Source organism: Sorghum bicolor, chromosome 10 (assembly GCF_000003195.3).
Source record: "Sorghum bicolor cultivar BTx623 chromosome 10, Sorghum_bicolor_NCBIv3, whole genome shotgun sequence".
Classification (NCBI taxonomy): domain Eukaryota; kingdom Viridiplantae; phylum Streptophyta; class Magnoliopsida; order Poales; family Poaceae; genus Sorghum; species Sorghum bicolor.
The window spans coordinates 42,784,026-42,802,743 of NC_012879.2; the positions used below are offsets into that span (position 1 = coordinate 42,784,026).

The 18,718-nt window shown below is 40.4% G+C and overlaps 1 long non-coding RNA gene across 2 annotated transcripts; it reads left to right on the plus strand.

The window, feature by feature from the left end:
• Positions 2,897-5,325, plus strand: LOC110431338. Of its 2 annotated transcripts, none has more exons than XR_002448833.1 (5): positions 2,897-3,215; positions 3,300-3,429; positions 3,582-3,902; positions 4,530-4,635; positions 5,067-5,325. It is a non-coding gene; the product is annotated as an uncharacterized LOC110431338 (long non-coding RNA). The 2 variants fall into 2 exon arrangements; XR_002448832.1 differs by having other exon boundaries at positions 4,533-4,635.

Consider the following 18,718-nt stretch of genomic DNA (forward strand, 5'->3'; position numbering starts at 1 on the left):
ACAGAAGAAGATGATGCAACCACAACCAGAGGAGGAAAATCATCAAGGACGGATGGGCAGAGTACGAAGGAGAAGTGCACTGAGGCAGGTGTGGAGAAAGAAGATAGTTATACATGAAGAGGAGGCGCCGCCGGAACCACCGACTACGCCATCCAGCAAATCCCAAGACAACTGAGAAGACGGAGAGTCCTGTTCAGAGGACTTAAAAACACCGAACGCCTTGCCAAGAGGTAAACTTGGTAGTTATCCTTTATCTTTCAATTATTTTAAAATAGTTTGCTTAGTTAATTAGGTTCATATCATCTTGAAAAGAAAATAAAAATGTTAAAAATAGTAAGCCCCATGTGAGTATGCTCATGGCATAAAACCCATAAGTACATTCACTGTGGTGGCATAAAAATAAAATAAATATATTCCTGTCCTATAAAAATAAAATTATAAAAATAAATTTATGATCCTACTAAAGAGTGTAACATTTATTGAGGAGGCTCAACATAATAAAGGCTAAATATTTATGCTAACACTTAACGAGTTCCACAAAGCTTTGTTGTCTATTTGAGCTCCACATAATTCAAGGATCAAAGAAGACTAGCAGACGGAGGACATCCTAATCGTTGTCAGGGTGCTGCCAACATTCAAATACACCTCCGCCACCTGCTAGCTACATCAGAAGAAATTACGTCAAAATCCAGCTTGGGGGAGAGCACCCCCATTTATTCAGCTAAGTGTTCTACCCACGTTTATACTTTACTCAAATAATAAAAATATGCATAACCATAAAAACCCAAATAAAGATTTTGTGCTTATATATATATTTGCTTAGTTTGCTAAATAAATAAATAAATAAAGTTTGCTATGAACCCTCATGATAAGCTCTCAAATGGAAATGATGAATAGTTGCTCTGCCATGATTAGTTCTCAAAATTGAAATCTCTCTCAAGTTTAGGCATGACTGGTATTAATTAAGATTTGCTCTAAACCTGAACTTGTGGGGAGAGTACTTGATCTGAAGTCTAAGTCGTTAACGGATATGATATGGGAAGGTTGAGTTGCTGTTTATCTGTTCCTAGAGATGCTAGAATTCTGGAGAATTTTATCTTTAAAAACCTTTAAAATATCACATGATGAGTTCCTGTATGATGAGAGTTTAAATTCCTAGCACAGCCATATATACATGCTTGCTAGACTTTGAGCCACACATATACTTTTTACTACTTATGAGCATTGAGTGTGGTCAAGCTGTGTAGACCCGTAGGAGCTTGTCATGTGGTTAAAATCAAGATTCACTTGCACGTTCACTCATACATGTTGCTTCTACTCCGGAAGTACGCATCCGCATATATCCACCCATTTACATCTCTAGAACCACCCAAAAATATTCTACTCCTAATCCGGGAGAGAATAGCCAAAAACATTTCTGTTTTCCCCTGTGAAATACTTGCTACATTATTTCAGGAGATGAGTGCTCTAAAAAAAGAGAGAAAAAAGAAAGAATACGAGGAAATAAAAAGGGGCAAGTGCTCGGAACCTCGAAAGAAAAGAAAAAGTGAGACGAGAGAAAAAAATGGACAAGTGTCCGACAGTAGAATTAGAGGTACAATACCCACCTGAGAGAAAAGAAAAAAAATATAGAGCATCTCATTGTCCTCAAAAAGTTTCAAAAGAGCAAGAAATGTATGTATCCCTCAAAGGAGCATAAGTAGAATTAGACTTTCACCATTGTTACCACCATTCATTCGCCACACATGCACATCTTGATTTGACTTATTGACTTGTTCTTCTGGATCCATAGTTTGACTATGCAATAAATGTCTTGTAAGTATGTATTAGCTATCTCCCACCTATGAGCTCCAGATATCAAAAGCCTTATTAGAGTAGGATGAGAGAGAAGGCAATGTCACTATGCCTCATACCAAAAATACCACATACTTTGAGAGAAGGCGTACACCATTAATGCCTTGGTAAGGATCCAGAAATACCACAAAAGAGAGACTAGAGAGAGTCATACAAGAAATCTCTGACTTTTATTTGAAAATCTGCAAAAACTCCAGAGCTATAGTTAATCGAAGAACAAGAGACATGGCGCTTGACTAGACCGTTCTATCTTTTAACTGCTCAAGACACAGGTGACGGTTGCAAGCCCCATGGTGGAAGGTAAAATGAGTAAGTTTTAAGTCTTAACAATTTACCCTAACCTAGAGATGAGATCTAGTTTGAAAACGCATGTGTATTTTTAAGGCATGAAACCACTCCAGAAACTCTTAAGTCCATCTTTGCTCAGGGACGAGCAAAGGTTAAGCTTGGGGGAGCTTGTTGACAGTCCTTAATGCTCACATTTAACCATCAACTAATCATGGAAAAGGACTTATATGCAACCAACACCCAGACTTAGAGTTTTATCTAACAGAATTCCACGAGTTTTGGTGTTTGTCTATTTCTGCAAGGGGTTATCAGGAAATACGGAGGAAAGGCCTACACGTCGGGTTTACATAGAGATATTAAGGTGCCGCACAATTTTCTACCATCTAGAAGACTCCAGAAGCCACGGGAAGGAAGCGGAGGCCGAACGGGGCCAGGCACTGGGCGCCCGCCCCTCCTAGAGTCCAAACAGGACTCTCTTTCGGGATCAATCTCTACCGACCTAAAGGATCAAGGATAACCGTTCAATCAATGTCGGTTTGATCCAACGGCCCATATTCACTTGAAGGGACTATAAAACCAGACCCCCTGGCCCCTGGAGATCATACCCACTACAAGAAATCATTTAATCCGTGACGGATTGAGAAAACATCACTAATAGAATTTGCAACCTTTGATATCCAGCCCATATCCAAAACCCGTTTGCATATACAGAGGCCTAACCTAACAACAACTGCCTCCTCCCACCTGCCGCCGCTCCAACCCTCTCCATCTAGGAAGCCTCCCTTCTCTTCCCCAGGCACAGCCACCATCCCCAGCATGGCGGAGGCCGAGGGCGGCGCCCCACCCTAGCCCTCGGAGCAGTGGAGGCCTGCTGTTGTGCGCCTGCGCATCCGCACGCCCATGCACGAGGTCGCTACATCGAAACCCTAGGCGAGAGCCAATGGAAGTGCAGCAGCAACACACGCAGCTGGATCTGAGTGGGACGACCATGGGGTTTCTGGTGACAGTGGTGGCTCTGTTCTAATTTTGCCTTGCCTAGCCCCTGCGTCTTCCTCTTGGCCATCAGCTCCCAGGTAAGCAGCACTTTCCTTCTCTTGCAATCAATTTTTGGATCAATTTGAGCGGTGGTGCTTGGGGCATGATTCGATTTGTTGCAGGTGCACCATAGGAGAGGGAATGGAAAAGGCCTTGGTGCTGGATGTTAGGTGCGCTCATGGCAATGGTGTGGATATATTGCTATTGGGCACAAGCACTTTCCTCCATCTAATCTGGCACCTAAAAGATTAGGTAACAATTATATGTAGGGCTTCTTAGGAGTTCCAAGTAGTAATCTGTTGACTTCTTTTTTTATTTGAAGAGTAATGTCATCTACAATCTATATGACCTTGAGTAGGCTCTGCTATTTAGTATTTTTATCCAACTTGCTCTTTTATTTTTAGGAAGAGTTGAGGTTACATGGGACAGATTTTCAGCAAAGAAGTTTTATATAGAAATGGTAAGGGAACTCAACCAGGCCATGCTGTGGATTTATCCAACTATTTGCGTCATGTTTGCAGCTTGTATTTGCCTTTGCACTTTTATCTTTAACACATATGCTAAGGGAATATTCATTAAACAATTTAACTCAGCCAGATTTAAAAGAGAGTATGTCATCTCATATCATATATGCTCCTTAACTACACTGCTCACTGCACTTATCTTTATGACAGTGCTTTTGATTCTGCACATTATTCAGAGAGCAGCAGCAACATGAAGACAAGGTATGCATCCTGTTGTTCCTATTCAGTTCATTAGCAGTAGTAAGCAGTTAACTCAGCCTTCTCTAGTTTTCTTAGTCTTGTTTTTTCCTTAGTCGTAGCAGTCTTCATCTTTGTTTAGGAATTATGGTTCAGACGCTACAGTTTACTGCACGTGAAGCTGTGATAATTAAGTATCCCTATGCTAATTAGGTGTCACATCATGTAATGTGACAGGACAAATATAAATTGTAAAAATAAACATTCTACTAGTGTCCATCTCCACAGATGCTAAAAAGAGAAGTCAGATTGGGATTAAGGTGATATTGCCTTGCTCTGTTTTTGTTAATTTCAGTTAGCAATAGTGGCATCAGTGGTAGGATAAAATTTCATTCGCTTTGTTTTCTGTGCTAGTAAAATCTGTCAAGTGTTAGCTTAAAAGCTGAAATTGTAGAGCCGTAGATGAATGATTGTTCCATGTATATGTACCTTGATGGTTCCTGATAGAAGAAAGAACATGTATTTCTTTGTTGTGAACTATAACTAAAACTTCTGAAATGAAACTGAAAGTCCATCTATTACTTTGCTGGAAGGTACTTTCCCCGTTTTGTTACTGCTCTCAATAATACTTTTTGGTGGATTTGTATGTAGCAGTTCAATCTAGCAAGTGGTGAAGCTGTTGTTCAGCATCACTGACATGAGAAAATTTGACAAGTGCACAGAAAGACCATCCATGCTTTCAGGATTGTGGCTTCAGGTCAGCGTGGACTCATTTCCTGTGATGTTTTTTTGACTGTAGAGATGAAATGTCAAACTTGCAGTAACAATTTTCCTTTGTGCTCTGCATCATGTCAGTACACTTGTAGATCACTCAAGAATCAGCTTTGCTATCAGTTTAGTTTAAAAGCTTTAACTTTAGCTAAAAGTTGTTTGCTTGCTTTGGTTCACTATAGTACATAGAAAAAAATGGCAATGCTGCTATTTGATTGTGCTGTGTATATGCAATTTTGCTACATGCTTTAAATTAATTATAAGCCATACCTGAACAATCATTTAGAATTTCAGTTTAGCAATTGCAGTGTCCAGCTAATCGACTTGGTGACGCTACTGCCACTTTGTGCCACTAGTGATATAAATTTTACGATCTAGCCATACTGAACTGTTAGATTAAACATTTCTTTTTTATAGTTTTCAGGAAGGGAATCAGTGGATAAACAATATTGGAGAAATACTTGACGAAGGAGCATCATTCCACTGAGGCAGCTGCATTGCTTATTTGCTTATTTGCGGCATGGAGAGACAATTGTTGGCTGTATGAATTAGTCTTGTTTTTAAATTGCTTCATCATCAATGTGTAAATATTTATATATATATATAAACATATTTGACCAAATGGTTGTAAATCTATAACTAGAAATGCAATAAAGAATTGACACCATATTTGTCATTCAATAAATGTCTGGGATTTCTTACAACAAAAATAGATGGGCTAGATGGTGATATAAGCATCCATGTCATGATCCACATAAGGAGTCTAGATGATGTGGCAATTCATCTATGATGGTTTAGAACCGTCACAGGTAATGGGTTTTGGGCTGGGCTAACTAGGCTTTGGGCTCAATTGTGACGGTTTGAGTTCGTCACGAATTCTGTTAATCTATGACGGTTTTGTGGGAATCGTCACGGAGGTTAATCCTTGACGCTCAATAGGTGACGTTCTCTAAAACCGTCACAAACCGCTAAGAAATAGACGTCGTCTATTTTTACCTTCCCATGGAAAATTAGAGCCCGACCTTTTTAGTCTGATGTTTTTGGGTCATATATATAATTTTCTAAATAGTTTTGCATCTAGTAACGCGCTCGAGAAAGTGGGCCCACAGAGGGGCCAGAGAGAGGGCGGGCGCCCAGATCAGGTGGGCGGGCACCCAGCTCCTGTTCCCCCTCGGTCCTGATTTTCTCTGTTATGGAAAATGCACTTATGGTAATCCGAATAATCCCTCAGATGGAAAGTTTCGCACACACATCGACGGGAGCAACCCGAACAACCCATAGAGGCACTTATTGACCCCTATATAAACAGACCCCTAACCTCAGTTTTCAAACACCAAGCCACCAAGCCTTCTCACCTTCAATTAGAGCTTGATTAGTTCCTTGTTGCTCCAATGGCCGAGAAGTACCACGATGATTGGGAAGTCGTCCCCTTCAACCTCAACATGGAGCCTGTGGAAGACCCCGATGACCGTGCTCTCGTCCCGGCCAACACAGAGCGACAGCTAGAAGCCATGCCATTACGCCAACGCAGCTCCGCCCAATCCTATCATGCTCAACCAGTTCTCACCGCACCGCCACAACCCCTACTTCTCAAGGGATCATCATCCCAAATGAAGACCACCATCAAGGTGCCAACCGGCACGAGGATCCTTCCACCTAGACCCAATGAGAGGGTCGTTGGAGTCAAGACCAACCGGAGCGGCGAGATCAGCAGTATTCGCTACACCACGGAGGAGGAAAGGCCTTACTTTGAAGGGATTAGAGCAGCCAAAGTCCGTTTCATCCCTCCAAAGGCAGCCCCGAAGCACGCTCTCAATGCTTTTGAGACACCTCCCAAGCGTCGCAAGACTATAATGGATATTGATGAGGACGTTCGCAGACTAGACAGAGTTATCATAGACCTCTAGTCCTTGATTAATTCCCTCACTAGGCAGCTCTCTAACCACAACACCGTTATACTAGGCCTTAGGCAGGATCTTGCCAGTGCCAACATGAAGATCAAGGAATTAGAGCGCCGCTAAGTTATCTAGATTAGACCTTGAGGCAATGCATCTTAGTTATCTATCTTTAAATTCGGTTTAGGTTTACTATTATCATTTGTTTGCTATCAGTTTACTACTAGTCTTTTGTAATAAATGCCTCAAAGTTAATAAAGAGTATTATTATTATTATGTCTTGTGTGTCTCTACTTTATTTTTGTGCAAGAAAGCAGAAAACAAGTATGGGAGAGATCCCTCAACATGCCAACACACTCCGACTACACCACTCCATGATTCAGGTACACACTCTGCACACTTTATACATATATATCTTGGATTATGCAGAATACTATTTCCGACATGATACATTAAAATAATTAAAATATTTCTAATCATGATTAATCTCATTCTGTAATATTTCCTGAAACTTGCAACTATTATTGAAAATCATTTTAAAAACCCTGCATTACTTAAGACAGTATGGAATGTGAGATGGTAGAGTATGAGTTTCTTATTCTTGATATCATTGTTGCTTGGAGAATTTATTTCAAAATCTTCAAAATTCTAGCTACCATCCTCAGTGTTTTATATGCCTGATAAAACTGAAAATATTAATTATGATTATAAAAGCTATCTACTCTGTATTGAGTTTGTTCAAAATGAGTTAGACTCTTGTTGAGAGATTTATCATGCTTCTAAGATCAAGACATTTATTTAGAAAGATTCACTCTTCCGAAGTATTATTGCATTAGAGGCATGGGCTATGCAAAAATAGAGATATTTCGAGGAAACAAAAAGGAGCAAGTGCTCGACAACCTCGCAGAAAAATAGACAAGTATCCGGCAGTAGAATTAGGGATACCTCGTATCCACTTAAAAAAAAGAAGAGAAAATGATAGCCCATGGTCCCTCTAATAAGCAATATGCCAGCAAGAGTTGACAAAGATTTTAATTTCCAAAGTCTTTGATCTAAGAGTATGACATTCCCCTCCTTGGATCCCGTTTTGATCAAGCAATAAATGCAAAGTAAGTATGCTTGAGAATTTTTACAAATTAAAACAACCTCAGTGAGATATATATAAAAGATAATGAGTGATCTGAGAAGAACCTATGAGGAAAAAGGTATGCTAACTTTCTTTCAAAAATATACAAAAACTCCAAGTGACAAGATTGAGAAGAAAGGATCTTTACTCTTAACCATATACTTCCCTCACTATAGTACACAGTGATTTTTAACACCCTGCAATTATAAAGAGAATGTTTTAAATGTTTATCCTAGATATTTTTCTTAAACATCCTTTTCTCGAGGACGAGTAAAAGCCTAAGTATGGGGGTATTTGTTGATGGTTCTTAAGTATCAATTTTAGTTATCAAATAAACAAGAGAAAGGACCAATATGCAACCAACACCTAGAATTAGGGTTTGATCTGACAGAATTCCACGAGTTTTGTTGTTTATCTATTTCTGCAGGGGGTTATCAGGAAACAAGGAAGAAAGGCCCACATGTCGGGATTACATAGAGATATCAACGCACCGCGCGATTTTCTACCATCTAGAAGACTCCAGAAGCCACGAGAAGAAAGCAGAGGCCGAAAGGGGCCAGGCCCAGGGCGCCCGCCCTGAGGACCTGGGTGCCCGCCCCCTCCTGTACTCCGTTCGGGACTCTCTTCGCACGCGATGTTCCACCGACCTAAAGGATCTAGGATAACGTAGTACCACATCGCCTACCGACCTAAAAACGCATAGAGGAGGAGGACTATATAAGGAGACCCCCCTGGCCCCTGGAGAAGAGAAGAAGTTATCATAGAGATTGAGGGGTACCCTCGAAGGAAAACCTCTTCTCTAAATAATATTTATTTTTAGGTTTAGCAACCAATGTAAGTAGAAATAGATCTTCTAGTTTCTACTAGATTGAGAGATATAGAGTGGAGGTGTAGATCGGAGGAAGGCCGGCCTGTCGGTGTCTACTCTGAGCTTGTACCTGCGGGATCAAGTTCTCCTAACCCGAGGCTTGCTCCTAGGATTCTTCAGTATTTCGACTTCTAAATTCTAGTAAGTTCTTGTTTTATTGTTCTTTTGGTTTATGAGTTTACTTTAATCTCTTCGCGTAGAGTTTAGAGTAATCATTGCTGGCATAAACATGGTGTTTAGGCTGGGATACTCATAGATATTCCCTGACTAGCTAGACTGTGGTAGTAGTGAGGAACGTGACAATTCCGAGTTACCTTTGTAGACCATATCTCGTTAGCAGAAAGGATAGGGTTTATAGGTGCGGGTTGAACATCCTTTGTGGTGTCTAGATTCCGTTAGCCTCCCCAATAGAACAGTAGATCATCCTTACCAAGGTTAGAAGGAGATTACGGTTGTAGTCTTCTCTATTTATCACTCACATCGAGAACATTCTTTGTTGCCTAAAGGGTTAGTAGTAATAGACCGGTTAGTCAGATGCACTCTTTCTCCTAGTGGTAAAAAAATAAATACGATAGTCTGGATAATTTCCCGGGTGAAGTGCTCACCGATATCCGTGCACTTGCGGATCAATTCCTTATTGCGTTCCCAAATATCAACAATTGCCATGATTCAAAACCTATCTTTTTCAGGAAAGGAAGATGAAAACCCATAGAGATTTTGAGCAAACATGTGATTGTCTTCGCATTGAAGGCATTTCTGATAAGACTTTATGTTGGAAGCTTTTTCCTTTTTCTTTAAAGGGAGAAGCTAGACAATGGTATAGTCAGAAGGTAAGTCAACGACGAGGTGAATGGGGAGTCTTACGAGCCAACTTTTATCTAGATTTTTATTCCCTTGACCGTATCGGCGACCTTAGACTCGAAGTCCTTTCTTTTAAACAAAAAGATAATGAAACTTTGGGAAAATCCTAGAAACATTTTTCTGATCTTTTAGAATCTGGTCCAAACCTTAATCTTGAAGACCCTGTTCTTTTATTTCACTTTTTTCTAGGTCTTCAGAAAGATCATAAACAAATGCTACATACAATGTCTACTGGTTCTTTCTTTCGCATCCCTACTGATGACGCTAGAGTGATCCTAGATAGAATCCTAGAAGGTGAGATGGATAATACCCTTCATGATGAAACAGACGAAGCTGAAGTAGACACTCTACCAAATTCTCCATCTACTTCAGCTATCCCAAGTTCTGAGCCACAAAAGGAAGAAATTCCACCACCTGATTTCATGCTGGATATAGAATCTGATCTTTTTGCCAATTTTGGAAACATTTCAAACTACCATTCTATAGACATACCCCAAAACGGCCATTTTAGCATTTGTTTGCCAACGGAACATCAATTAAGAGAGCTTATCGCAGTCATGAGCAGCGAATGGTTGGAGGAGTCAGAGCTTTCCTCTGATGTGATCCGTTTGGACACACCTCCAATAACTATACGCTGTGCTTATGATTCTGATCAATTTGTTGCTCTCTATAATCCTATTGTGGGGATCAACATCATGTGTGAATGTTTTGCACTTAAATTATTTAAAAATTTGGTCTTAACCCCCACAACAAAGGTCATAAAGGAATCTTCGGGACGATTAGTCCGTAGTCTTGGAATTATTAATGTCCTACCCCTTATGGTAGAAGGCTCCATGGTTCATTTGAACTTCTATATCTTTGATACATGGGACTTCGACCTGTTGATAGGACAACCTTTTAGAAGACTCCTTTATGAAGGTCATACTAGAAAGCTACACATTTCTTTTGGAAAAACTTTTAAATTTCCAATAACAATTTCTCACTCCTTAAATAATAAGACCGAATCATATCTTCTGCCCGATCCTATGGAGGAGGTAAAGGCTGCATCTCTAGAGCTTTTAGATGAACCAGACTTAGAAGACGAAGCTCCTTTCTTCACACAAGAAGAGGCCAAACCTTCTGAACCTGAACTCTTAGACGAGTTTGCAGAAACACCTAGACCTCTCATAGAGCTTAAAACTTTACCACCCGGTCTTATCTATGCTTTCCTAAACAATAATCCAGAGTTCCCTATGATCATTAGTGATAAACTCACTCAGGAACAAACTCTGCGATTGATGACCATTCTTGATAAACATCACTCAGTTTTTGGCTACTCACTCCAAGATCTTACTGGAATCAATCCTATGATTTGTACCCATCGTATTCCGACAGATCCTTCTGTTTTGCCTTTTCGAGAGCCCCAACGTAGACTTAACAACGCGATGAGAGAGGTAGTTAAAAAGGAAGTTATAAAGTTGCTGCATGCAGGGATTATATATCCTATGCCGCACAGTGAGTGGGTGAGCCCAGTTCAATTTGTGCCTAAAAAGGGAGGCATGACTGTCGTTATGAATGAAAAGAACGAGCTAATTCTGCAACGCACCGTCACTGGGTGGCGGATGTGCATAGACTATAGAAAACTGAACAAAGCCACGAGAAAGGATCATTTTCTTTTACCTTTCATAGATGAGATGCTAGAGCGATTAGCGAACCATTCGTTCTTCTCTTTCTTAGATGGATATTCAGGGTATCACCAGATCCCGATCCATCCCGATGATTAAAGCAAAACCACTTTTACATGCCTATACGGAACTTATGCTTACCGTAGAATGTCTTTTGGGTTATGTAATGCACCAGCTTCTTTTCAAAGATGCACGATGTCTATATTTTCTGATATGATTGAAGAGATTATGGAAGTTTTCATGGATGATTTTTCTGTATATGGAAAACTTTTGATAGTTGTCTTGAAAACTTAGACAAGGTTTTGCAAAGATGTGAAGAAAAGCACTTAGTCCTTAATTGGGAAAAATGTCATTTTATGGTTAGAGAAGGAATAGTGCTAGGACACCTAGTGTCTGAAAGAGGTATTGAGGTAGACAAAGCTAAAATTGAAGTAATTGAACAACTACCTCCACCTGTGAATATAAAAGGAATTCGAAGCTTTCTTGGCCATGCTGGTTTTTATCGCAGATTTATAAAAGATTTTTCATTTATTGCTAGACTACTTTTTTGCTAGCCAAGGATGCTCCTTTCAATTTATTAAAGAATGCACTCATCTCCGCACCAATCATTCAACCCTCTGATTGGTCGTTGCCTTTTGAAATTATGTGTGATGCTAGTGATTATGTTGTGGGGGCAGTTTTGGGACAAACTAAAAATAAAAAGCATCATGCAATTGCTTATGCCAGTAAAACTTTGACAGGAGCTCAACTTAATTATGCAACCACTGAAAAAGAGCTTCTGGCTATTGTCTTTGCCATTGATAAATTTAGATCTTATTTAGTTGGAGCTAAAATAATTGTTTACACTGATCATGCTGCACTAAAATATCTGCTCACTAAAAAAGATGCTGAACCTCGCCTGATTAGATGGATCTTTTTACTTCAAGAATTTGACATGGAAATAAAAGATAAAAAGGGAGTAGAAAATTCTGTTGCTGATCACTTGTCTAGAATGTATTTTAAGAATCCACAAGAAACCCCCATCAATGATTCACTCCAGGACGACATGCTCTACAGGATTAACAGGTCTGACCCCTGGTATGCAGATATTGTTAATTTTATGGTTTCAGGGTATGTACCACCAGGAGCGAACAAGAAGAAGCTTATTCAAGAAAGTCATACCTCTTCCGAGTATGCTCTGATGGCTTACTCAGGGGATGTGTAACCACCGAGGAAGGATGGAAGATCATCGATAGATGCCATTCATCACCATATGGAAGTCATTATGGAGCATTCCGTACACATTTAAAGATCTGGCAGTGTGGATTCTACTGGCCTACAATGTATGAAGACATGAAGCAATATATCAGAAGATGTGGGCCATGTCAAAGGCACGGAAACATAAACATAAGGGATGCCATGCCACTCACCAACAACCTTCAGATTGAGCTCTTTGATGTCTGGGGAATAGACTACATGGGTCCATTTCCCCCATCAAAGAAGTGTGAGTTCATCTTGGTGGCAGTTGATTACATCTCCAAGTGGGTAGAGGCACTACCTTGCAAACACGCCGACAACATCAATTCAAAGAGGATGTTTGAAGAAATTATATTTCCAAGATTTGGAGTTCCCAGAGTAGTGATAAGTGATGGAGGAGCACACTTCATCGACAAACGCTTCAAGCACTATCTATCAAAACATGGAATCCGTCACAACATCGCTACCCCCTACCATCCTCAGACAAGTGGCCAAGCAGAGACTTCCAACAAGCAAATCAAGAATATTCTTCAGAAAACAGTCAATGAGATGGGAACGGCATGGAAGGACAAGTTACCTAATGCACTCTGGGCATATCGGACAGCATACAAGACCCCAATTGGAATGTCCCCATACCAATTGGTGTACGGGAAGACTTGCCACCTACCTGTTGAACTAGAATTCAAAGCACACTGGGCCATAAGAAGATGGAATATGGACCTAGATGTCACTGGAGATCATAGAAGAATGCAACTATCAGAATTGGAAGAATGGCGAGAGAAAGCATATCACAATTCGAAGATCTATAAAGAAAGAGTCAAAAGGTGGCATGACAAGAGGATCAAGAAGAAGGAGTTGGCACGCGAAGATAAGGTATTACTTTTTAATTCCAGTGTGAAGCTTTTCGGGCATGGAAAACTCTGGAGTAAATGGGAAGGACCATTCAAGGTAATCAATTCATCATCCCACGGAGTTATCACACTTTAAAATGACAAAGGTACGTTATTCAAGGTAAATGGTCAACGTCTTAAATTATTTTTAGAGCCCAATAAAGAATTAGAAGAGATAGACGTGATCCATTTCTACCTTCCCTTGGAGAATTAGAGCCCGACCTTTTTAATCTGACGTTTTTGGGCCACGTATATATTTTTCGAATAAAGTGTACAACTAGAAGCACGCTCAAGGAAGCAGGCCCACAGAAGGGCCAGGCATAGGGCGGGCGCCCAGCCCCTCTCCCCTCTCAGTTCTGATTTCCTCCATCGCGATAAACCCATTTATGGTAAACTAAATAATCATACAGATGGAAAGTTTCGCACGCTTGGCGGCAGGAGTAGCCCGAGCAAACCCTAGAGGCACTTTTTGACCCCTATATAAATAGACCCCTGACGTAAGTTTTCAAACACCAATTCATACAAGCCTTCTCTCCTTCTTCAATTAGAGCTTGCTTAGTCCTTCGCTGCTCCAATGGCCGAAGAGTTCCATGACGATTGGGAGGTCGTCCCCTTCGACCTCAACAAGAAGCCCAAGGAAGACCCCGACGCCTACGCTCTCGTCCCGGCCAACACAGAGCGACGGCTAGAGACCATGACATCACGCCAGCGTAGCTCCACCCAATCCTATCATGCTCAACCAGTTCTCACACACCGCCACAACCCCTACTTCTCAAGGGACCGTCAGCCAAGAAGGAGGCCGCCGTCAAGGTGCCAGCTGGCACGAGAATCCTGCCACCTAGGCCCAATGAGCGGGTCATTGGAGTCAAGACCAACCGGAGCAGCAAGATCAGCAGCATCCGCTACACTATAGAGGAGGAGAGGCCTTACTTTATGGGGATTAGAGCAGCCAAAGTCTATTTCATCTCTCCAAAGGCAGCCCTGAAGCACGCTCTCAATGCTCTCGAGACACCACTAAGCGTCGCAAGACTATAGCGGATATTAATGAGGACGTTTGTAGGCTAGACAAGGTCATCATAGAGCTCTAGTCCTCGGTTAACTCTATCACTAGGCAGCTCTCTAACCAGAACACCGTTATACTAGGTCTTAGGCATGATCTTATTAGTGCCAATAAGAAGATCAGGGAGTTAGAGCGCCGCTAAGTTATCTAGATTAGATCTTGAGGCAGTGCATTTTAGTTATTTATCTTTAAATTTGGCTTAGATCTATTATTAGCTTCAGTTCATTAATAGTCATTTGTAATAAGTGCCTCAAGATTATTATTATTATGTCTTGTGTGTCTCTACTTTATTTTTATGCAAGAAAGCAGAAAAAAGTATGGGGGAGATCCCTCAACATGCCAAACACACTTCGACTACACCACTCCACGATTTAGGTACATACTCTGCACACTTTACACATACATATATATCTTGGTTCATGCAGAATATTGTCTCCGACATGATAAATTAACAAGATGATTCTAATCATGATTAATCTCACTCTGTGATATTCCTTGAAAACTTGCAATTATTAAAAGTCATTTAAAAACCCTGTGTTACTTAAGTCATTGTGGAATGTGAGATGGTAGAGTATGAGTATCTTATTCTTGATATCATTGTTGCTTGGAGAATTTATTCAAAAAAATTCTAGCTACCATCCTCAGTGTTTTATATGCCTGCTAAACCTAAAAATATTAATTATGATAATTATAAAAGCTGTCTGCTCTGTATTGAGTTTGCTCAAAATGAGTTAGACCCTTGTTGAGAGATTTATCATACTCCTAAGATCAAGACATTTATTCAGAAAGATTCACTCTTTCGAAGTATTATTGCGTTAGAGGCATGGGCTATGCAAAAATATGAATATTTTGAGGAAATAAAAAGGAGCAATGGCTCGACAACCTTGTAGAAAAAAATGGATAAGTGTTGGGTATTTTAAACGCAAACAGAAAAAATCCGCAAGCGCACGGATACCGATGTAGCTTTCACCTGGGAGTATTCCAGAGTATCGATTTTCCACAGGGAACATGAGTGTACTAATTAAGATTTAAGATCGCCCAAAGACAACTATATAATTATTTTTTATGGGAAGAGAGGAAGTTTCCTGAGAGTTCTCTAGTTGATCTAAGAATCAAGAATTACTTCAAGATTATCTATTTCGGGACATCAGAACACTAACCACAGAAAGAGATGAGAAGGGGGCTAGGAAGCTCTGACTACTGTCCTACAAACACCGATCCAAACGAGGTGGAATACGTCGACCGTTAGGGCTGTCACTACCCTAGGGCTACCACAACAATCCGCAGGATTGGGTGCAATTCCAGGTAATTGCAAGACTAAACACCACGTCTAATCTATTAATTACTACTCTAGCGTTATAAAGACTAAAGCACTTGATGCAAGCAGGAATCTAATAAATAACTTGAATGTAAATAAAAGTAATTAAAGAACTCAGGAATTATGAATTGAAGAACTTGGAGAACGATGAAGAACGAACCAGTTGCTGCAAAAGTACAATGTTGAGGAAGATCCGACAGATCTGGCTCCTCCTCCTCCACTCTCCTCTTCTCTCTCCCTATTGTCTAGATTACAACTAGAACTAACTAGAACTAGAACTAGAGGAACTAGAACTAGAACTAGATGAACTAGAGGGATCCTCTCTACTTGGATGAAGAATTGAAACCCTAGCTTTGATTCTGTATAAGAGGTATGATCTCCAGGGGCTAGGGGGGCTTGCTTATATAGTCTTTTCAGATGAATCTGGGCCATCGGATCAAACCGACATCAATCGCACAGTTTTCCTTGATCCCTTAGGTCAGTGGAGCACGATCCGCAAAGTTGATCATGATTGGTGGAAAGAGGTGGGCGGGCGCCCTAAGGAGTAGGGCAGGCGCCCTGTCCCTGAGCCCTCTCGGCTTCCCGTTCGTTCCCGTGACTTCTGGAGTCTTCTAGATGATAGAAAATTGTGCGGCACATTAATATCTCTATGTAAACCTGACGTGTGGGCCTTTCTTCCATATTTCCTGATAACCCCTTGCAGAAATAGACAAACACCAAAACTCGTGGAATTCTGTCAGATAAAACCCTAAGTCTGGGTGTTGGTTGCATTTGGATCCTTTTCCATGATTAGTTGATGGTTAAATGTGAGCATTAAGGACCGTCAACAAGCTCCCCCAAGCTTAACCTTTGCTCGTCCCTGAGCAAAGATGAACTCAAGAGTTTCTGCAGTGGTTTCATGCCTTAAAGGTACACATGCGTTTAAACAAGATCTCATCTCTGAGTTAGGGTAAACTGTCAAGACTTAAAACTTACTTGTTTTACCTTTTACCATGGGACTTGTAACCGTCACTTCTGTCTTGAGCAGTTAAAAGATAGAACGGTCTAGTGAAGTGTCATGTCTCTTATTTTTGATCAGCTATAGCTCTGGAGTTTTTGCAGATTTTCAAATAAAACTCACAGATTCCTTCTATGACTCTCTCAGATCTCTCTTTTGTGGTATTTCTGGATCCTTACCAAGGCATTAATGGTGTATGCCTTCTCTCAAAGTATGTGGTATTTTTGGTATGAGACATAGTGGCATTGCCTTCTCTCTCACCCTACTCTAATAAAGTTTTGATATCTGGAGCTCATAGGTGGGAGACAGCTAATACATACTTACAAGACATTTATTGCATAGTCAAACCATGGATCCAGAAGAACAAGTCAATAAGTCAAATCAAGATGTGCATGTGTGGAGAATGAATGGTGTATGGTGATGATGGTGATAACAATGGTGAAAGTCTAATTCTACTTGTGCTCTTTTGAGGGGATACATACCTTTCTTGCTCTTTTGAAACTTTTTTGAGGAGAATGAGATGCTCTATATTTTCTTTTTCTTTTCTCTCAGGTGGGTATCTTGTACCCCTAATTCTACTGTCGGATACTTGTCCATTTTTACCTCTCATCTCACTTTTTCTTTTCTTCGAGGTTCTAGGAACTTGCCCCTTTTTATTTCCTTGTATCTTCTCTTTTTTTTAGAGCACTCACTTCTTTAAATAATGTAGCAAGTGGTAGTAACCAAAATAACTTGAGCATTTATTTCATAGGGGAAAACAAAAATGTTTTTGGCTATTCTCTCCCGCATTAGGAGTCGAATATTTTTGGGTGGTTCTGGAGATGGAAATGGGTGGATATATGTGGATGCGTACTTCCGGAGAAGAAGCAGCATGTATGAGTGAACGTGCAAGTGAATCTTGATTTTAACCGCATGACAAGCTCCTCAGGGTTTACACAGCTTGACCACACTCAATGCTCATAAGTAGTAAAAAGTAAATGTGTGGCTCAAAGTCTAGCAAGCATGTATATATGGTTGTGGTAGGATTTTAAACTCTCATCATACAGGAACTCATCATGCAACATTTTAAAGATTTTTAAACATAAAATTCTCTAGAATTTTAGCATCTCTAGAAACGGATAAACAGCAGCTCAACCTTCCCATATCGTATCCGTTAACGACTTAGGCTTTAGATCAGGTACTCTTCCCACAATTTCAGGTTTAGAGCAAATCTTAATTAATAACAGTCATGCCTAAACTTGACAGAGATTTTAATTTTGAGAACTAGTCATGCCAGAGCAACTATTCATCATTTCCATATGAGAGCTTATCATGAGGGTTCATAGCAAACTTTATTTATTTATTTATTTATTTAGCAAACTAAGGAAAGATATATATAAGCACAAAATCTTTATTTGGGTTTTTATAATTATGCATCTTTTTTATTATTTAAGTAAAGTATAAACATGAGTAGAAACACTTAGCTGGATAAATGGGGGTGCTCTCCCCTAAGCTAGATTTTGACGTAATTCCTTCTCATATAGCTAGCAGGTGGCGGAAGTGTATTTGAATGTTGGCAGCACCCTGACAGCGATTAGGATGTCCTCCGTCTGCTAGTTTTCTTTGATCCTTGAATTCTCTTGGCAAGGCGTACAGTGTGTTTAAGTCCTCCGAATGGGACTCTCCGTTTTCTCAGTCGTTTTGGGATTCGCTGGATGGCGTAGTCGGTGATTCCGGCGGCGCCTGCTCTTCATGTATAACTATCTTCTTTCTCCACACCTGACTCGGTGCACTTCTCCTTCGTAGTCCGCCCATCCGTCCTTGATGATTTTACTCCTCTGGTTGCAGTTGAGTCGTCTTCTTCTTGTCGTGACCTGCTTAGAGTCTTTAACTATATAGTTAGGGTCAGTAAAATAGCGGCATACCTTCTCAGAGGGGAAATGCATGTGAGCTTCTCCGTTTCCAATGTAGATGATTGCTTTAATGGTGCTGAGGAATGGTCTCCCAAGGATGATGGGTGGATCGTACTCATCTTCTCCTATGTCATTAAGTTGAAAATCTGTATGGACAAAATGATCGTCTATTTTGATAGGGACATGAGTTACTATACCTTCAACCTTTCGGAATGTTTGATCTGCCATCTGGAGCTGAATGTATGTCGGTTTTAGGGGCAAG